Source organism: Pectinophora gossypiella, chromosome 3, assembly GCF_024362695.1.
Source record: "Pectinophora gossypiella chromosome 3, ilPecGoss1.1, whole genome shotgun sequence".
NCBI lineage: Eukaryota > Metazoa > Arthropoda > Insecta > Lepidoptera > Gelechiidae > Pectinophora > Pectinophora gossypiella.
This window is the reverse complement of record NC_065406.1, coordinates 1,287,941-1,312,811: the sequence shown is the minus strand read 5'-3', so window position 1 is coordinate 1,312,811 and position 24,871 is coordinate 1,287,941. Positions and strand designations below refer to the sequence as shown.

At 38.2% G+C, this 24,871-nt stretch overlaps 2 protein-coding genes across 3 annotated transcripts in view; one reads left to right on the top strand and one right to left on the bottom strand.

Annotated features, from left to right (window-relative positions):
- Positions 1 to 24,871, bottom strand: part of LOC126382225 (tRNA (adenine(58)-N(1))-methyltransferase non-catalytic subunit TRM6) — a 460,488-nt gene that overhangs the window by 103,141 nt on the left and 332,476 nt on the right. The gene's annotated exons all lie outside the window — the stretch shown is intronic.
- The window catches only part of LOC126382231 (innexin inx1-like), a 77,258-nt gene that overhangs the window by 597 nt on the left and 51,790 nt on the right, over positions 1 to 24,871 (top strand). The window lies entirely within an intron of this gene.

Sequence of the window (24,871 nt, the reverse complement as noted above, 5' to 3'; positions counted from 1 at the left end):
GCATATGGGTCATAGCCTACCTATAAGAATGTAATTGATGAATTCATTCCTTATCCAGTTAACTAATGTGTTAGGTCTACCATACTTCATAACACATTGAAGATTGGGCTATAAAAGTGTGTTTCCAGATGACCAACAAGAACTTTATACCTACCTACTTTTATATTAATAATGACATCAGTCCCATTATCGGGACAATGAGTAGGAATTAATAAAGCCTTCATAACTGTCGAACGAAATATCCTAAGTAAAACATCCTCAATCTATTCCCGGTTAAAATCTTATTATAATACAAATATAGCCGTTAGATGTGTACACTGAAATCAAAATTCTAGGTTAAATTATATAGCTAAACTTTCTAAGAAACTAAGTATGGCCTTGCAACAGGAGACAATACTGCGGTGAAAGTTCTCTTCAGTTGAGAACAAATTTAGATATTCAGAGAATTTTGTATACAGTGTCATCATAGTAAATATTATGTCCTTTACTATACATATTACTAACTGTCCTTTACCGCAGAGCTTCCAGGTCCGTTTATTTTACAGAAACTATTTTTGTCTTGCTCTATTTTCTTTTAACTAATTTCTTAGGCTACATTGACATGACCGCTACGAGTACAGGTAGGTACTTATCTACATTACTCAAGCAAGCACTTGCAGCTAAGAATGTTAACTTTGTCCATATAAAGACTCCTAAGGTTCTGTCTAGAAGATATTTACTATCAATTAGAAACCTATTATATAACATGTTTCAGTATAAAAAATCTTTATCAATGACAACTTGTCGCCTACTAACCTATTGACCTGAAATGGACGTTCAGTATTGTACTTGAAACTACTACAACTACTTGACAAATAGAGTAAAACATTTTTTCTTGCAAAATAGACGTGTTCATTTAATTTCCAAAAATTACTATATTTAAAAAAAGTTTAAGTTTAGAATGTTTCAGGTGTCTAATTTTTGAGTTAGGTTTACCTTGACTTTTGAATGCTGAGGCGTAAACGCGCGCGTGTGGGCCAAGCGGCTAGGTAGCCGGCGCACGTGCTCTCGTATTGGCCATGGTTTCCGCCCGGATAATGACCGCACCACATTTTTGTGGCCCAAACCACGGCACGCCGTATAATTTGGTCCATCCTGCGCCTGCACACTTTAATCACCTTTAATGGTACATCTCTCGGGGCGGGGTACTTGATTTATAACTTAAAACTCGCCTAGCTATCAACCATTGAGAAAGACATCCCGTTCTTCGCACGAGCCCTACACGTTGGTTGTATTCATAATCTCGCGCGGTTCACTCGACGCTGCACAGTGTCGCGAGCCCATACAAAAGTTTACGAAAAATATTTAGATAATAATTTTGCAACATGTTGTGGATATTTAGTGTTTTAATAATAAAATAATATTAAAAAAGGTTTTTGCGATGGAAGTTAGATAAAAAAATGCTATATTTAGCCACAATTTTTTTTTTTAATAATAAGGTTCTAAAATAAATAATCGATAATATCTTCATCAATTTGTTTTTGCTGTATGTTACGCATTTTGTTACGAATAGATGATATTAAAGGGTCTGATGTTATAAAAGCATCATGACCATTAAATCTTTGTTACATTTTTCTCTAGAAGATTTACGCGTGTGATGCTTGCGTAAAAATTCTCGAGTCTTTATGTCTGCCTTCTAAGGCATCTTCAGAAAGTTGACCAACAGGCAACGGCAAAGATTAAATTACTTCAGCTCCATGAATGAGAACCTTATGTATGGACATCGGCACGTAATACCAAGAATACAAACTCATGTATAGGGTTTTAGTCTCAGCAAGTAACTCTTTGAATTTTTCTAAATTTTTTTTTTGCCACTTGACAATATTCTGTTAATCATAGAAAACTTGACGATTAGATTTTTATCAACTCCTGTGATTTCAGAGTTTAGTTCTGGATGTCTAAAGAATGTCCGAGCAGTATTACCGTCATTTGTCGACCCATATTCGGGCTTAGGCTTATCAACGAGAAGACCCATTTTTTCTTTAAACTCATTTTGTCCTTTTTTATTATTTTAAATGTTAATTCGGCAAATGTTAATTCACTGGGATCTCTGCCTTCTACTAAGTCTGCAACTCTCCGCTTCTAAGAAGCTAGATTTAGTTCGTTGAAGTCCTTGCATGGCCTTCCTCGTTTTGAACTATGAACCTGTGATGTGTCTATGGATTGTTTACTACGTAGGTAGCTAATATCGTCTTCTCTTAACTTAAAAGCATTGTTGAGAAAGGCACTATATTTCTTTCTTAATGTTATTTCACTTCTGTAAGATACTCTCCAATAATTAGCTACATTTAAACAAAACAGTCACTGACTTTCGGATGCTTGACTGAATATAGACAGGAGATTCTTCTAATTCGTAAACCTCCAAAACATACTTGAATAGTGGCGGAATTTTGCTTGTTGGGTCAGCTTGGAGCCACTACTCAAACAATTCATTATTTAGTAGCTGGTGACCTATTGTAAACAAAAGTTAATAAATCGAGAATGTGCAAACAAAAGCAGATCAAACTTTGTCAACAGTAAATATACACTATAGGCTATACAATATTAAAAAATTATCGACATGATTTGACATGATTTTTTTTAAATGCATCTCGAACCTAAAATTAATTCTTTTTTTGCCAAAACTAAGAAATGGTGAAATCTTACTCATTGCTTCCGAGAATTTTGCACTTTGATCACTTAGTAGATCAGTATAAACACCAATTAATAAAATAATAACAATGAAACAATTGAAATCCAACTAATACCTCAACAAAACAACCACCGAACACAGTAGAAATTCGTTGAACAATTTTATGATACGTCAACATACCAATTAATGAAGCTATTTTTCTAAAGATTATAGAAGATACATCGATTAAAATATTAAACTTGTGTACTATGGGTATTTGAGATAGTGTTACCATAATTAGAATATCCATTTTTTAAAAACGATAATTTTGATTTTTCGTAAAGGGACGCGACACTGTGCGCTGGTTGTAATTTGGGCATCTCCCGATGAAAGGTGTTCGGATACTCCCAGATGTCGGGTGTTCGTTGATTTCTAACTTTGATTCGATTTAGGATTAATCGATTCGAAGGGTTAACCAGTTATTATGAGATATCTATTTCGGGTGCACCACAACCAGAAGCGGAAGCCTTTAGCTGCCGTAAAATAACGTTGCGATTGTTACGTCTTCTGCTTTAGGTACGATTGTAGTTAGTATTTATTTAATTGACAAATGTAGGTTATTTTATTTCCGGACCCCAGTTGGTAGAACGCATGCCTCTGCACTTTGAGGTCGCAGGTTCGAATCCAGCACAGGCCTAAACCAATGATTGTCGATTTGTTTTTAGAGGGATAATGAGGTAATTTAATTTCGATTTTATTGCGAACACCTAACACATAAATACTAGTTATAGGTACACATTCTGTGACAGACGATAATTGGTAACATACTATAGGTAAGTTATACTACGAAAAGTCAATTTCTACATACCTATATAATGTTTTTGTCGAACGTCTCATCCGCCCAAAACTACTGCAGCTTCTCAACTTGTATAGCCGCGGTAAAGTAGCTGCGAGAAAAGCCTCGGCGCTACAACACGTCCACAAAACAAACTTTACGTCATGACGTTAATTCTTCAACGAAGATCCAAAAACAACATACATACATAAACTCACGCCTATTTCCCACCGGGGTAAGCAGAGACTATAGAATTCCATTTGCTTCGATCCTGACACACCTCTCTTGCTTCCTCCACATTCATCAATCGCTTCATACACGCACGCCGGTTCAGAGTAGATCGTGTTAAACCTTTTCTAAGGACATCTCCAATTTGATCAATGTAAGTCCTTCTCGGTCTTCCTCTGCCAGCCCTACCATCAACTTTCGCTTTATATATCGCTTTTGCATTTCTATTATCATTCATCCGCTCTACGTGTCCAAACCAACCTAACATTCCCTTCTCAATCTTAGTCACTATATCCAAAAACAAATTCAGAAGTATTTCGTTTGAACCTCTGGTCTTTGAATACAAGGTGCACTTGCTACGTAGTGACGTATTTTCAATGTCATTTTTCTTTTTTTTTGTTCCGAATGTAATCGTCATTTCGTGACGGATTATTATAGAAAGCATCTCAAGATCACGCAATTCATTTTGATTGTTGTGACACTGTAATTACGGATTGTTTCTCGATCAACAATTTCCTATCCTTCACTGCTTAATAATTATGTTGATTATGTAGATGCACTGCAGATAGTAGGTACCTTACATTTGAGCATTTAAATCTGAAGAGTACTTATAAAGTCATTGGCAAGTGAAGATCTGTTTTCCATGGCATATTGGTTGGGCTTGAGATATCGTTGTCGTTTGTCGTTAGCCTTTTATAGGACACTCCTGTCATAGAATAACGAATAATACTACGTATAAAACGGCACCTCTCCGCTCCCCACCAGCGGCTGAGCTAGGTTTACCCCAACATAGTTTACATTTGAATCGTATGGTCTCAAACGTCACACACACAGATGCGTGTTTACGATAACGTCAATGTGTGGTGTCTGTGTAAAACGAGGTTGTTTGTATGAAATGTCCGGGGTGTACTCCTGTGGTTCGAAGGAAGGGTATCGATATTGTGACTCAAGTTTAACGTAATTTACAAAATAAATATAATGCGTGTAGCTTCATTTAAATTGTGAGAATAGCTTCTTTCTCACAAGATTTGCCTTGCCTTGATCTGTCATGTGAAATCTGCATTACGACTCCGGTCTGGCCACTATCCCTTCCGTCCGGATATCACCTGATCGAAATCAAGATATTATCCGGTTTCTCAAACTAGCAGAAAGCATTTGAACATTCAAATTACTCTAAAACACCAGACCATTCCTTTGTGAACAAACGAACAATATGACACCACAATGGGTGCAGGGGGGGGGTGTCTTGTTTCATCAGAAACAATTGAGAATCAACAGGGTATTGGTGTTGAGATGCAGTACGGGTATCCGGTCATAGTACGCATGCCTGCTCAAGGGTGAAACAAAAAGTGGGAGGGGTAAACATTGAATAACATGGGCTACTTTGTTGTTAAGCCTTAAAAATAGACGACCGAAAATGCACTTAAATTGTGTTTTTTTATTACTTGCGAAGGGACGCACTAAAGAAAAATGTGACATATTCGTACGTTTGATTTCTACGGATCTTAGAAACCTTGATAATCGGGACATCTCGCACAGATCCTGCTTTTTTATGACTTGCGAAGGGACGCACTAAAGAAAAATGTGATATATTCGTACGTTTGATGTCTACGGATCTTAGAAACCTTGATAATCGGAACATCTTGCACAGATCCTGCTTTTTTATGATTTGCGAAGGGACGCACTAAAGAAAATTGTGACATATTCGTACGTTTGATGTCTACGGATCTTAGAAACCTTGATAATCGGAACATCTCGCACAGATCCTGCTTTTTTATGACTTGCGAAGGGACGCAATAAAGAAACACGTGACATATTCGTCCGTTTGATATCTACGGATCTTAGAAACCTTGATAATCGGAACATCTCGCACAGATCCTGCTTTTTTATGACTTGCGAAGGGACGCACTAAAGAAAAAAGTGACATATTCGTCCGTTTAATATCTACGGATCTTAGAAACCTTGATAATCGGAACATCTTGCACAGATCCTGCTTTTTTATGATTTGCGAAGGGACGCACTAAAGAAAAACGTGACATATTCGTACGTTTGATATTTATGGATCATAGAAACCTTGATAATCGGAACATCTCGCACAGATCCTGCTTTTTTATGACTTGCGTAGGGACGCACTAAAGAAAAAAGTGACATATTCGTCCGTTTAATATCTACGGACCTTAGAAACCTTGATAATCGGAACATCTTGCACAGATCCTGCTTTTTTATGATTTGTGAAGGGACGCACTAAAGAAAAACGTGACATATTCGTACGTTTGATATTTATGGATCATAGAAACCTTGATAATCGGAACATCTCGCACAGATCCTGCTTTTTATGACTTGCGAAGGGACGCACTAAAGAAAAACCTGACATATTCGTCCGTTTAATATCTACGGATCTTAGAAACCTTGATAATCGGAACATCTGGCAGAGGTCCTGCCAGCTAGCAACCCTAGCTGCAACTCGATACGTGGTACCTCAATGCACCTTGCACACCACGCTCGCCTTGACCGCTAACCAGACTTGTTCCACTCGGTATTTACATAATCCATAATATGTTACATCTGTTTACCTTGATCGTGTAGTGGGATAATCGGTGTTCAATCGATATAAACTGTTGCAGGCACTGTTGATACGATGTCCTAAGCTGGGTATGATGAAAGTTATAGTGATAAGGGATCAGTCTATCGCCCATAACAGTAGTCCATCATATTAGAAAGGACACAATCAATCTGTCGCATTCATAATAATTGAAATACTAAATTAAAAGAAAAGAAGGGAATTCTGATCTTTGGACTTATTCATATTTTGTACTAGGAACTAAGTCCAAATTACAAGAACTTATTTATATGTTCCTTCCTTAGTCATTACCATATTACTTATATTTATTGTAACTACTTTATGACTCATATTTCCATTGACCAAATACTTAAATGGGTAAGCACAGTGACGTCAGCAACGCCTACTTATTTTATAACATTAATAATACTAGGAGTTAATGACCTGTTTTGAAATAGACTATAGAAATAAAGGACAACTTATAACTATTATAACTATTACATTAATAGAATTGTTGGTATCCCCAACAAATTTTATATTCAATATTTTAAGTATGGCAATGTGTATCGTGTGAAATCATAAATCAGAATCATTTATTTAACGTAATTACCTTGGATACATAAACAGCCTATATAACGTCCCACTGCTGAGCACAGGTCTCCCCTCAATCAACCGGAGGGGAGTTTCTCAACTTTAACACTGGCAGAATTGACAGAAAAATGACAGAAGCCATACTTAAAAAATTGAAAGGTGGCTGAGGAGAAGAAATGACAAGAAACTGCTACAGCAACACGTCTTTTAAATCAATGAGGGTATAGGGTATACATTACAAGTTGTTTAATAACTAGAGGCACACATGTGTTAAAATGTATACTATAAAATTAATAAAATTGCCGTCAATAATATTGTCCAGTTGTATTATGCTACACATCAAGAAGAGCATCGCCACCACCTGGATGCCCACAAGAATAAATAATTACACAACAATAGTTGCTTATTTCATTAAATTGGGAAAAAAGTTAAAACTCACGAAATGTTGTGCAATGATTCGCATTGATCTCACGACCTCGCTCTGAGGTCGATAGATATCATCTGTGACGTATGCCACCATACAAATTAGGATTTCGGTCTATTTCGGCTACATGTCATGTCCATCTGATAACGGTGTGCAAATCTGATTAGCTATACAAAATAGAGTTGTTGGAAATGCATTCATAATTGCGTCGTGTAATAGGTTCAAGATAAATGATGAAATTCAGATTACTAAATAAAGTCAGATGACGGACAGGCATAAAATTTATGGAACACACGTCAATTTTAGACAGAAATTAAAAAAAAAAACCCTTCCAAAATGTTATATTGGGCAGTAACCCGACAGAATTAAGTTGACAGCACGCTTCGAACGGGTTGCATATGAGAGAGATGTCTATTTCTTTCGTTCATTTTAAAATTAACAGTTGACAATCATCCGTCCCTTTCCTTTTCGGCGGATAAAAAAATTACTGGTTTAACTTAAAATTAGGATGTGTTTGCAGGAATCAGGTCCAATGCTTTTGGGCAAGACAATATCTGCTACTTTCTCGTCTATCTTATACATTAAATATACACCTACGGAGACGTTTGTGGACGTCTGGTCGAAGAGCCCCTTAGCCCTGAGCCCTTTTCGTCTGGTGAAGAGGACCTTATTCGTGCGATGGATGTTGCTGTGTGACTTTTAACAGATGATCTACTTTATGGCTAAGATGACAGATAGATGGTCGTCGTGCACGCCTTCGAATCTAAAGAGTCCAGATTACCAATATGATAATAAGATAGACCAGAAACTAACAGATATTATCTTGCTTCAAAGCATTGTGCACGTGGGTTGAGCTTAGGTAAGATTTACCGCTAGTTGATCGATGCTTGATGAGCTGACCGCAATTTGAAGGCATTGTCTTGTTTCTTTTTAACCCGACTTAACATTGAAATGTTTGGAAGGAAAACTATATCAAACGCTTCAGTTTGACGGATGACTGCGTAAAAATATCTGGGTCTATTTCGTGTTTTGGCTTGTTATAGTGTGGGTTTTGAGGTGGAATATCAACCTCATGAACCCTGGTGTCACGATTATTGAGCCGCCAAAAACCCCTTACATGGCTCATGTAACCGCGGCTTAACGTGCCTTCCGAAGCACGGATTATCTTACTTTCGGGCACTCAGCTGATCAGCCTGTAATGTCCTAACCAAACGACGTACAAATAATAATATAACTTAATCCAACAACTGCAGATTGCAACTGTTGTAATAATATATGTTCGGCAGCGTCGATATTGGAAATACTTTTGTTTCATTATCAACAATGACAGTTATTTTGTTGTTTGTGCTCGTTAATAAGCACATAGTTGATTTGTTTACTAACTAAACAACTGGCTATTGTTTGTTGATGTCTTCTCGATCGCTTCTGGAACAAGTGCCGACGCATTTGGTGCATTTGTATTTCTATGTTGTTAATTATGTTTTCATGTTTACTTTGCGCAGTCGTGGTGAGTTGAAATTGTTTTTATAGCGGTCGTATTCCGATTTCGAGTGTGTCGTGTCGTGTCTGTTCCGAATAGTGTTGTTTAGTAAGTTTTTTTTATTTGTGAGTTTAATAATCATTGTGAAAAATACCGAATTTCTCCGAAGTTGATTAACAATTATACCGTTACATTTTCCTCCTTCCTTACATTTAAATTAATCATTCTGGTATGACGTATCGAGCCGTAGTAGCCCAGTTGTTGGAACGCTTGCCTCTCACTTTGAGGTCGCAGGTTCGAATCCAGCACAGGCCAATGATTGTCGAATTTGTTTTCGAATTCATGTTTGGTTCATAAATGATTATTACGTGCTCAGCGGTGAAGGAAAACATCGTAAGGAAACTCACATTCCCGAGAAATGCATTTTCGGAGGTATGTGACCTTACCTGTATTGGGATGGTTTTCCCTTCGCGGTTTGGAAGGTCAGACAGGCAGTCGCTTCTGTAAAAAACCGGGTCTGTCAAATCTTCAGGTAAGGTAGGCGGACCCTGTGAAAAACGGGATGATGATTATGATATTACGTGTAAAGATGTAGCAGAGTATAAACTCTGCGCATACTGGCCTTTCCTTTTGACCGTCAATCATTTTAAATTTCGAAATTCTCATTCCATTCCGCATTTACTTTCATTTTACGCTGACGCATTGCATCCCCTACCTTCATAAGAGCAACATAATATACTGCTTAACTGTGGCCGTGCCCTCTGATTTTGGATTGTGATCATTAATTCTTCACTGTGTCTTATATCTAAGCATCGTTATAATTTATTTGTGAAGTGCTATTGATAAACTGGATATTCCTGTTGATGTTACTATTTTCGTCGTTATTACTAATCATCCCACTACTCTGCCGGCACGGACGAAGGATAATATACGATCCCGACGACTCGATTACTCTAGCCATAGAGGCAGCCAATCAGCTCGCGACACCAAACACTCCAGGACCCCGATACCAACCCCGCTGGCGTGGTCGACGATTTCCCTCAATCAGCGCTTATCGCTATCGACCCGCTAGGGTCGACTAATTCTTTCAAATATTTTTCCTCTCAGACGACGCCCTGAGCCGAGGTTCGCGCCCTACGACACCCTCAGGCCTGTTGTCTTAAACGTTGTACCGGGTGAGAGTCTTCACCGCTCCCCATTTGTCCGGCCAAGTAGTTAATGCCATCTGCGGCAAATCTACAATAAGTCACGTCAAAAAAAAAGCGGCACGTCGGGACTCCATCCCCACCCATCGTGCCGTAAAGATCTCTGACATTTTTCTTGGAAATTAAATCGGGGTGTTCGAAAGTTGTCCGACTGGCTGAATGGCGAATATGAGTACAATACCATCTCGTTGGTACCAGTATCTCGCCTGCATCGTTGCCATTCATCGGCCGATCATGTCAATTGGGCTCAGACCGGCAATTGGGCAATTTGACGACCTCGTGCGCGGGCCATGGGCCACAGCACAATAGCTGTACATGGGTGGAACGGAACAACCAGTACGGTTTATTTATCGACCAAACTGACCCAACAATTTGGCAATCATCTTGTTGACTCGTCAGTTGTATAGTTATGTATAGAAGTTGCAAATATATTCAATTTATAAAGAATTTAAAAACCTTTTTTCACCAACGTGGCATGAACACATTCATACGTAAGACATAAGGTGCTTTTTAAAGGCGTCTGTTATCGATATTTGTAAAACGTCATTTAATCATTTAAAAGTAACATCATGACTAATTTAAGAGCCATGCTCTTGTCGATGTAGCAATCTCCATGCTACTTTTATAGGGAAAAATAGGGCAGTGGTTAGGTAAGCGGATCCTGTGAACAGGATAATGCAGGGATTCATAGAGCTTATGATCGATATGTATTTTTTTTGTGACAAATACGTAAGTATACTATATAAAATAAAATTTTTAACAAAAAAAACCGACTTCAAACGCAAAACTAAAAAGCAATAAATAAATTTACTTCGCACAAAGTAATTAGTACGTATTTTCAATTAGTTAATTATTTTATAAATCTGAAGCCGGTGCCAAGGAAATGCTACAACGAAGTACCGATTCATATATTTTTCAATACTGATTGTTTTGTAATTTTTTGTTTGACATTGTTTTGTAATTGCTTTGATATAGGTATTAAACAATATTGTGTGTACATAGTAATTTGATATTGTAGTAGGGTTGTAGCATTTACTTGGCACCGACTTCAGAATTATAAAATAATTAACTAATTGAAAATACGTACTAATTACTTTGTGCGAAGTAAATTTATTTATTGCTTTTTAGTTTTGCGTTCTTTTTTAGTCGGTTTTTTTTTGTTAAAAATTTTATTTTATTTTACGATTTTAAGTGATGGTTAGACCGAGCAAGGATGCAGACAGACAGATTTTCTGATTTATATTCATATATAATAATATAATATATTATTAGTAGTGATCACAATTATTATTGATGAACATGTTTACACACACACACACTCACACACGCGCTAACGCACACGAGCACACGCGCACGTACACACGCACACACACAGACACACGCACACACACACACACACACACACACACACACACACACACACACACACGCGCACACACACGCACACACACGCACACACACACATGTGTATGTGTACATACACACATGTGGTTGTCAGTGGAAGCTGCTATCATACACACTCACGCATACATATAGATACAGTAGATTTCGCGTGGTTCGCTCGCTGCTAAAGCAGCTCGCGTGTCCTGTTTATTCGAAACTGTCCCTCTTCGTATGGCGGCCATCTTGTTTTTCCGCCACTTTGTTCTTTTTCACCGGCGACAGAATTTGACCAAGATTTAAATGGGTGTCGTGGAAACAAACAAAATCCAGGTGCAATAGGTTTGCCAGGCCGTAGGATGTCTCCCTGATTGGGAGCAGTTTTCAAAGATGACGTTCCGATCACACGCCTATACATCATTTTTACCCCCAAGACATTTTCTGGAAAAACAAAATTTTGTATGGCGGCCATCTTGTTTTTTCGCCATTTTGTATTTTTTTCACCGGCCATTAAATTCGACCAAGATTTAAATAGGTTTCGTGAAAGAAAAATTGGTTCAGGTGTGATAGTTTCGCCAGGCCGTAGGGTGTCACCCTGATGCGGAGCAGTTTTCGAAAATCGGGAAGTATTTCCATACTTAACATGACGATCCGACCACAACCCCGATATATATTTTATATCCCGAGACATTTTCTGAAAAAACAAAATTGTGTATGGCGGCCATCTTGTTTTTCCGCCATTTTGTTTTTTTTTTACGCGCTATGGAATTTGACCAAGATTTAAATAAGTGCTCTCAAAGAAATATTGGTTCACGTGCGATAGTTTTGCCAGGCCGTAGAGTATCTCTCTGATGCGGAGCAGTTTTTGGTGATCAGAAAGTATTTCCGTACTCTACATGACGTTTTGAGTAAGCGCCCCATACATTATTTTTACCCAAACGGGCTTCTTCCAAAATCGACAAAATTTTGTATGGCGGCCATCTTTTTTTTCCGCCATTTTGTTTTTTTGCACCGGCGATTGGATTTGATCAAGATTTAAATACGTTTCGTGAAAGAAAAATTGCTCCAGGTTGTATAGTTTTGCCAGGCCATAGGGTATCTCCCTGATGCTGACCAGTTTTCGAAGGCCGGGAAGTTTTCCCGAAGCCTAAAGATCGATCCGATCAATATGACTTTACAAACGCACTAGTCGCTCCTACGATTTTTGAAAATTCCCCTCGATTTCTCTGGTCTTCCATCATCAGATCCTGACTTCCTTGACATGGGACCCCCTTGGGTATATCTCCTTTCAAACAAAAAAAGAATTATCAAAATCGGTTCATATACGACGAAGATATGCCCGAACAAACATAAAAAAAAAAAAAAAAAAAAAAATATACGGTCGAATTGAGAACCTCCTCCTTTTTTGAAGTCGGTAAAAAATCATCACATTCGGATGTGATTTTCTTCAACGAAACCACTTATTGAAATAAAAATTGAGACAATGAATGTTTTGTAAATAATTAAAGCACACAATAACGGGTTCTTACCGCGTTTAAGTGGGGATATGAGACAAATAACAAATAATAAAATAAAAAACTAAACTACTATTACTGAAATATCGGGAGTCTCATATCCCCATTTAAACGCGGTAAGACCCGTTATTATGTGCTTTAATTATGATAATAACCGCGTAAACTTAAAACAATGTTTTGTAAATGTTTCATAAATGTTTCCTTGGATTATAGGGCAACGATATGCAGCTATAACATGTGTCTGGTTAAACTTATCGTCTTCTTCTCTTCTTATCGTGTGGGTTGTGAGGTGGAATACTAGCCTCATCAACCCTAGTGTCAGGGTTATGATTGAGCCGCCAAAGGCCCCTGACAGGACTCATGTAACGGCTACTTACTTACATCAGTAAGTAGTAACCGGGACCAACGGCTTAACGTGCCTTCCGAAGCACGGATCATCTTACTTTCGGACAATCAGGTGATCACCCTGTAATGTCCTAACCAAACTGGGGATCACAAAGTGATTTTTGTGATATCTCCCCACCGGGATTCGAACCCGGGGCCTCCGGATCGTGAGTCCAACGCTCAACCACTGGACCACAGAGGCCGTTTACTGACTTATCGTTATCAACTTATTATCAAAGACAGACATTGTTCCTCCTTGTCCTTCGCTTTAGTATTTGTTAGGAACTGTCTTTTCACATAATGCTTTTGTTCACAGTTTAGTCACAGTCATGTAAGAGCGGTGCTCACTTTATTTTCTCTATTATCACCGTTCGTGCTCACTGGCGAGCGCTTGTGTACATAGAATACGTCCGGTTACTACTCGCGTGTGATTACCGTAGTACTGTCTCACACCTACGAGACGTCAATCTGACCATTAGGGATGGGAGCGCTGTCGATAGGTAATTGTATCGATAATTGCTTATCGATAATTGCTACCTGGCAAAAATGTCGACACCCTCAATGGAGAACTACCTCATAAGGACTAATTCTACCGAGAGCCTCAAGAGACCAGCTGACTGCGAGGTTGACACATGGAAAATACCGAAGAAGCCAGCAAGATCGAATCTGTATACTACTGGTGAGCGTTCATCTTTTACCAATGAGAATAGGTTTAGTTCGCTTGCTGCTGATCACATCGCTGATTCATCTCAACCTTATTCCGACTCCTTGAACAAGCCTAAAAGCTCCCGAATACCTCCTATTATTATGGAGATACCGGAAGGCTGGACCCACACTAAAATAATAGATACCATATCGAAGGGTACCAACAAATACCACATGGCCTATAAAGGAAATAATAAAGTATCATTACAATGTCATGATGTAAAGGCATTTACAAGTCTCAAAGCGGAATTGTTAGCTGTCAATGTTCCTTACCACACCTTTTCTCGCAAAGAAGAGAGAACAGCTAAGGTCGTTGTCTATGGATTGCCGGATTCCGACATGGATGAATACTTGAAAGAAGAGCTCCAAGTGCTTGGTTTTGACAAGGCTGAGATATCTAAGTTAAAATCAAAGACCTCCAAAACGCAAACCTGCCCTTACCTCATTACCTTACCACCTGGAAGTGCTAGTGTCGCAAAATTCAAACAAATTAAATATCTATGCAACTGTGTTGTACAGATACAAAAATATAAGGTCTCACCTAATACTGTGACCCAGTGTTTTAGATGTCAACGCTTTGGGCATACAGCTAAAAACTGTAACTTAACGGAACGATGCGTCAAATGTACGGAATTGCACGCAACCAGGGTTTGCCCAAAAAATGACCGCTCCTCTCCAGCTAAATGCTGCAACTGCAAGGGCGAGCACCCCGCAAATTACAGACAGTGTCCTGAACGACTTAAATACCTTGAAAATGTACCAAAACCAAAAACCCCGCTCGTACGGACAAACTTATTGTCGGAACAAGAGCCCTTCAAACATGATGTTGAACATTGGCCTTCAATTCGTCAAAGAAAGTCTAGTACCTCGAAATCAGAAGAAACTGCTCCTAATGTTAGCTCTTTAGATAATGCTTCGAAAACGACTCAAGCTAACTCAGCATGGCGAGTGCCTAAGTTAATGAAAACATCGCAACCGGTTGAACCAAGAACCCTAGGAGTTTCGGAGACGGAGTTTAATGGTGCCCTGGAGATTTTAGAAATCTGTAGTATTTTAAGAGACATAAAAGATCACTTCACTAGCTGTCGAACTTTTATGGATAAGGTTATCTTAGTTCTGAAACATTTTGGCCGATATGTCTAAAAATAACAACTTAAATGTTATGTACTGGAATGCCGATGGCATTAGAAACAAAATTCATGAACTACTTAATTTAATTGATGGTGATTTATTTATTGATATTATCGCCATCAATGAAACCCTATTAACCTCAAATTGCAATCTTTGTGTGCCTGGATTCGTATTACACAGACAAGATAAGCACCCTAATGGCCACGGTCGTGGAACAGCTATTCTTGTTCGATCAAATATACAGCATTTGCGTGTTCAATCGCCATGGACATATAATCTGGAAACTGTTGCTATTGAACTCACTGTTTCTGGCAAAATTTACACTATCATATCTATCTATCAATCACCAAATTCTCCATTACTTCCAGCTGATTTAAGCAATATTATGAACATGAGTAATAATGTGTTAGTCATGGGTGATTTTAATGCTAAACACTCAGCTTGGAATTGTCTAGATTCAAACAAGCGTGGAATTGTGTTGTACAACCACATGATTGAAAACGATTATACTATTTGTGCTCCCGCTAAGTTCACCTTAACACATTACAGGCCTGAATTACGCCCATCTACTCCTGATTTATGCCTTACTAAAAACATCTATGACATTTCAGAATTGAGCACAGTGCCAGCATTGTCTTCCAATCATCTGCCGGTTGGGTTCACCCTCTATGGCCTTACTGAACGTAAGCCTACAACCCGCTTTGACTATTCGAGAGCTGATTGGGAGGGTTATCGTAAATATCTTAATCGCAAAACGATACTTACCCAAAATACTTATCGTTCTCCTCACGACATCGAACGAGCCGTTGTCGATCTCACTTGCAATATGTCTGAGGCGCGTGAACAAAACATTCCGTTAAAGACTACGCATATCAATAGAAAGTCATTACCTCGGTTCATTAAAAGAAAAATCAAAGAAAAGAATAGATTACGACGACTTGAACAAAACTGTAATGATCAAAACTTCCGCAAACATCTCCGGACTCGTATTAATTATCAGCAATCTAGGATTACGGATTGTATTAAGAAACACAACGATGACGTCTGGTGTCGGAAGTTGTCTAGGGTTGACAATCCAAGCTCGGATATCTTTCGCTTTACTACAAAACTTACAAATAATAAAAATGTATGTATTCCTCCTATAAAAAGACCAGATGGAACCACTACTGCTAACACAAAAGAACAATGTAATGTATTAGCGGAATCTTTTTATCAAAACATGCTTCTTACTACATCTTGGCGAGAACCTAACATCGAAAAACTTGTAGAAGATTCTGTCCGTCACCTTCACAGCAGCTGTGATGTCGGGGTACCGTTCATATGCAGGCCTAATGAGATATGTAAAATAATCCGTCAGCTAAAAACGAATAAAGCCCCGGGAACTGATATGATCGATAGTATTTTAATCAAAAATTTACCTCAAAAATGCATAGTCATGCTTACTAAAATATTTAATGCCTGTTTTACGCACTGCTACTTCCCATCTAAATGGAAAATTGCAAAGGTGATACCTATTATCAAGCCAGGAAAAGATAATACTGTTCCAACAAGTTATCGCCCAATTAGTTTACTACCGAATCTGAGTAAAATTTTTGAGAAAATTATTGCGATACGTCTCTTAAAAGTGAGCAATCACTTCATCCCGATGGAACAATTCGGTTTTCGGCAGGGTTATTCCACTGTTCAACAGCTGGCTCGTGTAAGCGAACATATTGCTCACAATTTAAATCTTAAAATGTCTACTGGCATGGTCTTATTGGACATTGAGAAAGCGTTTGACTCTGTGTGGCACAGAGGTTTGATTCATAAGATGATGAAAGCTGAAGTACCTAACAGCCTTGTCAAACTGATCTGTTCCTATTTAGAAAATCGTAAATACGCTGTTCATATTGACGGCACCAGATCTTATGACCTCAAGATTCCAGCCGGTGTGCCTCAGGGGTCAGTGCTAGGACCGCTCCTTTTTAACATTTATCTGCATGATATACCGAAGCAACCGTATACCCATTTGGCGTGTTTTGCGGATGATACGGCGACCTACACGACGTCTGGTGATGTTGATGATATCATTACCAGACTTAACTGGTCTGTAGAACTTCTTACAACATATTTTGAAAATTGGAAATTAAAGTTAAACCAAACCAAGACGGAAGCAATCTTCTTTACACGTAAAATAAGGGCCCCACGGAGGCAAATCACGATTAAAGGCTTTAAAGTACCATGGCGTCCTAGTGTTAAGTACTTAGGGGTCAATTTTGATACCAAATTAAATTGGATTATTCACATAGATTCACTACGTGCTAAAGGTATAAAATCAATGCATATGATAGGTCCTATATTTAACAGGCGGGCGAATCTTAGCCCGCTCACAAAACTACGCCTCTATACGACACTAATCAGGCCTCGTATCACTTACGCTTGTCCAGTGTGGTGTTCTACCAGTATCTCCAATATTCTTAAATTACAAAAACTACAAAATCGTGCATTAAAAATATCTTACAATACTCCTTTTTACACTAACCTGAAAAAATTACAAAATTCCATTAAATTTCCTACTATAAAAGAGTTTATTACTAAACTAGCATTCAAATTTTATATTAAAAATAACCCAAAACATCCAAATATTTTAATATCAGCAATTGGCAGAAGTCGTTATTGCACCTTGCCCTATATCGATACTTACAAGAGATACAGGTTACCCCATCACTATTTCCTATCTGAACCGGTCAGCGAGTCACCCGCACTACGTGTGACTAATACATCTTCGTGGTGATTAGTTACCGCTTACTAATCTAATCTGTTCTCCTTATGCAATAAGAGTTAGTATGCATTAGCACTTTCGGCTATTATATTATTTAATTACCCACAAATATAAATATGAAATTTGATCTTAAGCAACTTTGTTATTTAATTTACTTACCTAAATTAATTTGATCCTTTATAAAGTTACACTATGTTAGATCGTATGCTTGATTCTGTTACTTGTAAGTTTAACACTAGTATGTATAAACATTATCTGAAATGTTTATGTTAGCAAATCCCTTCACTTGTCTTCCTTAAAGTTTGAAACCACAACATTGTAAAAGTATTGATAACATTCATAGTATAAGTTTTAATAGGTGTTATTAGCCTGATAAACGTTGTTAATTATTTAAGATTTTTGCTAACAAGACAGTGTCATGTTATCAAATTAAGTTGTACTTATGATGAAATAAAGAACATTTAAAAACAAACAAAACAAACTTTATTTTAAACTATGACCTTATTTCCCCCAGTTCCAAGTAACAGTATAATTAATTATTTCTCATTTGTTACCGACTTATTTATATTGCTTACACAGGCACGTTCTGGGAAGAACAGTTCCTTCTATCATTCAAAGTATACCTATCTAGGATTAGAATGTTTACAAAAGTGATGTCAGTTCACGCAGTTCTATACAATGCATACACATGTGGCGGACTGAAACATACACAAACATAAACCTACGCCCTTTATATATCGGCATACATAACATTCATAAACTGCCTATATACGTCCCACTGCTGGGCACAGGCCTCCCCTCAATCAACCGGAGGGGGTATGGAGCATACTCCACCACGCTGTTCCAATGCGGGTTGGTGGAGGTGTTTTTACGGCTAATAGCCGGGACCAACGGCTTAACGTGCCATCCGAAGCACGGAATCATCTTACTTTTTCGGACAGTCGGGTGATTCAAGCCTGAAAAGTCCTTACCAAACAAAGGACAGTCTCACAAAGTGATTTCGACAATGTCCCCATCGGGAATCGAACCCGGACCTCCAGATCGTCAGCCTAACGCGGTGTTTGTATATCGGCATAGTAACAAGTAATCAAAGACAACTTGCAGCCACTGTTGATACGAAGTTCTAAGATCCATCGTATCCATATGATGCACCTTATGGCGACAAGGGAGCAGCCTACTGTCCATAACAATTGTCCGTCATGTTAGAAAGGACACAATCCGTCGGATTTTACGACATGCCTGCGAAGTCAGGCAGCTGAACGTGTTGTATGTTTTTTATTCGCTTTCAGAACAGCATTAGAAGCAACAAACAGAAAAGATGAGTGTTAAAAATCAGTGCAATTGGCTTATGATGCCATTGTCAAGTGTCGTTTGACCTGTCGCGCGCTAATTGGCCGAGCCTCGTTCATTGACTCAGTCAATTACTTTGGCAGTATCCTGTACATCCTGCTCGTGGTCGTGTGTCATCTATCATGTTAAAGTCTTCTTCTTATCGTGTCGATGGAAAACTGAATGGTATCGGCCCAAAACTTCTCAATAAGTATGGCGCTATCTGCAGCGCTCGTCAGATCCTGCGTGCAGGTGTTCGGGCACGCAGGACACGATGGAAGATGTTCCATCGCTTGGGGAACAGTGCCGCACTTGCACTTTAAGGCCGAGCCATCCGAGAAAAAAAAACCTGAACAAATAGTCCTTATTTCGGCCCACCTGAGTTCGAAGTCTGGTTAGGGACTTCCAGGTAAGTCAAGGCAAATCAAGACCTGGCGGAGGTCTGTAGGAAAAGGGTTTCGGAGGTGTATCCGTTCCTTCCAAATCCTGCAACTTTCCTTAGAGCGGTCATCATCATGTAGAGGCGACACACACTTGGCGAAACTTTTGCGGGTTTTCAGCCTTTGCGGCATAGGATGATAGCTGTGGAGTGGATGTCGTGTGTCGATGTTATAGTTATATGTATTAATTAATATTTTGAAGCTGAAAACATTGTGTGGGATCTAATATTTTATGTGGATTAAACTTTATAACATAACATCATGCCACATCGCGTCATTGAGGAAAGAAAGGAATGTTAAGACCAAGAAGAGCTTACATAGAACAGATTGAACAGAAGGTGAACAATACAATATAAAACTCATTATTGCACTTAAAATAAATATTAAAAAATAAACAATTATAATCAGTTAGATAGTACAACAGGCGGCCTTATTGCTAAGGTAGCAATCTCTTCCAGGCAACCTTTAGGTATAGGAAATGAATTTAATAAAAGCTGAACAACGTCGTGTCTTATAAGGCAGTGAAAGAATTGGCCTTTGATAGACAAGAATGGAGAATGCTACACCGACAAGAGCGTTGCTCTTATATTAATGATGATAACATCTCGCCTATATAGGCAGAGATGTATACTTACGCTCATTCCTCGCTAGCTATGTTAATCCCATGTAACAAGGGGCGAGTCTATTTCCATTAACTGGTTAGAATTCCTGGAATTCACGTGATATCAATTATCTATGATCTAAACGTGAATTAAGAGTTAAAAATCGAATTCAGTAGTTTTTTTTTTTAAGTAGAATGAGTAAAAAATGTATTCATTTGAATTAATACACTACATATTTCTGTAGCAATCTGTTAGTAAGTTGAACCGTGCTTCGGAAGGCATGTTAATCCGTTGGTCCCGGTTACTACTTACTTATTGATGTAAGTGAGTAATCGTTACCGGAGACATATCAGGGCGCCTCTGGCGGCTCAATAATAACTCTGACACCAGGGTTGACGAGGTTGTTAAATCACCTCACAACCCACACGATAGAAGAAGAATCTGTTGAACTTATAATAACATTGTAGCAGGAGCCTGCTTAGGTTCTCAGACGACGCGGCCGAGGTTCGGGCACCCTCAGCCCTGTCTTAAATTTTATACCGGCGCTTGCCATTTGTCCGGTCAAGTAGTTAATGCCATCTGCGGCAAATCTACAATAAGTCACGTCAAAAAAATCCCTGCTTATTTGTTCAGTACTATGATGTAATTGAAAAAAAAAAAAGCTTTATATTGCGTATTGCGAACGATTTCATCCAACTTAATTTAGTATAAAGTGACCTCATTAAAGCAATTACTGTAGAGATTTTTTACTATGACGCCACGCATAGTACAATTCACATAACCAGTTTGCGACATACCTGATTATTTCGAGAAGGAAACGACAATTGCTGTACAAATAATACAATACAATACAAAAACGCTTTATTGCACATATAAACACAACACTAAAAACAATTACAAATGTGACAAGAGAAATACAATCGGCGGCCTTAAAAATAATTAGTAATAAACTCTTAATAATAATTTCCTGCAACACTTTTTATGTTCCGTAATCAGGCATTCATTTTTTCATTTTTTTATGTTAGGCGTAACTGTCAGTATACTATTCAGAGGCGGAAGACAAGAGTCCCAGTATGGCTTTGTAATAGACTACTCTGGGCGCCATCCCACTTGCGTCAGAGAGAGTACTGCGGGGCGGAAGGCAAGAGATAAACCGCTGCCCTATTTTTCCCTAAAAAAGTAGCATGGAAAATGCTGCACCGACAAGAGCGTGGCTCTTAAATTGAAGATGTGAATCAGGCATTCGATTGTTATTATAAGTTTAATCAACAACTCTCAACTAAAAGTGACTGGACACAGGTTGTAACAGCAATAAAGGAACGAGTGAATAGGTTGCTGAATCTTGTTCATTCTATTCTCATAATTGTCAAATTCTTCCTGATACGGAAAGTAGGAGATTGTAAAAGGTCAGTCAATAACTTAATGGGCCTTAGACAAGTTGCAAACGATTTTGGCAATGGGGGACTTTCAAGACTACAAAAATGATGTAGTTGGGGCTGTTGAGATTTACTTATTTTGTCATTACTCGGGTACATAATTATGTAATGTAATGGCAGAAGTATATTACATACATACATAAACTCACGCCTATTTCCCACCGGGGTAAGCAGAGACTATATAATTCCATTCGCTTCGATCCTGACACACTTCTCAACCACAACCTCCTCTCCTCCTTCCCCTTTCTCCTCCTTCCCCCTCCTTTCTTTCTCCTTTCTTTCTCCTTTCTTTCTCCTTTCTTCTCTTCTTCTTCAGAAGCATATCTAAATCTAAATATATAAAAGGAGAAACTGACTGACTGACATATCAACGCACAGCCTAAACGGATAAACGTAGGCACTTGAAATTTGGAAGGGACGTAGCTTAGGTACCGTAGAGGTGCACTAAGAAAGGAATTCCCGGAATTCCCACGGGAACGGGAATTAGCGGGATATCCTTTTGTATGAAAAATCTAAACCACTTAAGATATACGCTTGAAATTTGGCATGCAGGTACCTTAGTTAACTTAAAGCTTAGTTGCAACAGGATATTGCAAAATACCCACGGAAACGGGAGTTAGCGGGAAGAAATATTTGTATGAAAAAATCGAAAACGCGTAAGAAAGATGTTTACAATCTAGCATGCATGCATACCTTAGTAAATATAAAGTTTAGTTATGGCTGTATTTTGAAAAATGGGAGTTAGCGCGGAAAAAAAATGTATGAAAAAATCTAAACTGCATAAGTTAGATGCTTGAAATTTGATATGCACTCCCACACACACAAAGATCTCTCTTTTATAACAAGCCATGCGGACGAAGTCGCGGGCAAAAGCTAGTTATTATATAAAAATAATTGTTGCGTGATACTTGGATCACATTACGTATATAATTATGTTGCTAACTATATTGCTTCTCTTTATTTTGGTTACAATAGTAATGGGTGGAAGATGTGACTGTGCCTAGGTGTAATAAAAGGGTCATCATTAAAAAGTATATAAATGAGATTAGAAGGATAAACGAAGGAAAATCTTTACAGCGCCACCTATATTGTTTTTAAGGAATGTAGCCTCGATAGTCCCTCATTGACAGTGACAGTGATAAAAATGTATGGTTGGTTTATCATTGACATCTCATTATTGACATACTTTCCGTCAATAATACAAAATATGGAACAATAACTTTTTTGAGAACAAAAGTCACTCGTAAGCTCGTAATGTATTATAAATGTAAGCGCGTTAAAGAGCGATCTACAATTAGTTACATGACTTTTACATTATTTATATGAATAAATTAATTTAATTAACAAATGTACCTACCTACACTTGTGTCTTATTTCCCATTGTTCGAGGCAGCATCACGTAGGGCCCAAGAAACCCCTAGAAAATAATCAATGGTGTAATCGTCCTAACAACTGAATCATAGTGGGCCCAGTCACCCACTATCAAATTAGAAAAGGGCAAACTCGTCCCTGGGCCCAGTTTAACACTGGGACGAGATGTCCCCTAAGCCAAGACGACACCATATCATTATGTTATGTCAACCCCATACATTTTTATCAGTCTTCTTCTATCGTGTCTTATTACTGAGCCCCCTGGGTAATTAGAAGTGTAAGGAAATGTGACAGATGTGAGACGTTCAATTTACTTTATTAGACACTTATATTATTATTTGCTAAGACACATGCTCAACACTTGATATGATATCTTTGACCTTACGACATGGTCGATAATTGTCACTTATTGTTCCCTGGTATATCATCTAGTATTTATTAAGGAACGTGTAATGACCATCCAATGTTTCTCTAATGATTAAATAACTTCTAATGTACATTGATATAAAAGTGCGCTGTTGCAGTTTCTTGTCGTTTCTTCTCCTCAGTCATAACACCTTGCGAAATGACGTAGATTTAAAAATGTTAAATTGATTTTCAACAAGTGTATCCATGATACTTCACTGCTGGACGCTCGACTCAATGTCCCCATCTTCTATCGCGTGACATGACTTATGTAACGACTACGTACTTACAGTCAGTATCAGTAAGTAGTAACCGGGACCAACGGCTTAACGTGACTTCCGAAGCACAGAATCCCATCCCCATGATAATTGCGTTGAATAAAGTCCTCTGATTCTGATTGTAATACAAATAAAATCCAGTACCCATTAGCCAGGAGTCATTCCTTTGCTGGTATGTTTCAAAAGTAAAGTTTAATGCTTCAGTAGAGCTACAGATCCTACTATTCTACAGTTGAAGTTTATTGGATTTAAAAAAAAGAAAAAAAAAAAAGAAATGAAAACATGAAACAGTAGGACTAGGGCCCTGTGCTGGGAGGTTTTCTGGCCACGTCTTTCCCTCAGCGTTACAGATTCCGATGTGGTAGTAGTTTTACAGCTAGTTACATAATATATTTTTTTGTAATTTAATTTTTTGACGTTCAAAAAGCGCTAACTTTGTAAGCCAATTTTGAAAAATAAATATTTTTGAATTTTGAATTTTTGTGTCTTCGCATTCCTAATTCCTATCCTACCCTGCTCTTCAAGCCCCAAGTACTCAAACTATGATTTAGTAACGACTTCCGAAGTACTCCAGAAATAGAGCTCATCCCCTTTTAAACTAAGTTTATGCCTGCTCGTAAAATGAGTACTTAGCTAGTCGTATAAGGAGGCGTGCTTACTTCCAAAATAGATTTACTCGAACCCAGTGATGATTATTTAGTGGGCCCTAATTGTTTGATGTTATTAATACCTTCGATCAAAGTGTTACTGTTTGTAGGATAAAGGTAAAAGCGGCCTTATTTCCGGCATTGCCTCTGTGAGGTCGCAGGTACAAATTTTAGCACGGGCATAAACTAATGAGTTTAGAATTCATGTTTGCATGGTACATGATTATCAATTGAAAATATGACAAAAGTCGACATTCCCAAGAAATCCGTTTCGGAAGAAAAACTGGACCTGACAAATCTTCAGGATAGGTAAGCGGACCCAGTGAAAACGGAATAACGCTAGAGACATTTTTAATATCTTGTTTAAGAACTGGAAAGCCCTAGCTCTTCGTTTGTCCGGCCATAGTGAATACCATACAAGGAAAGTCTATAATGAGCCACCTAAAAAGAGCATCCGTTTTAACACCTTCTAAACATCCATTTCGTAAATAAACTGGATTTAATAAAATAATCTC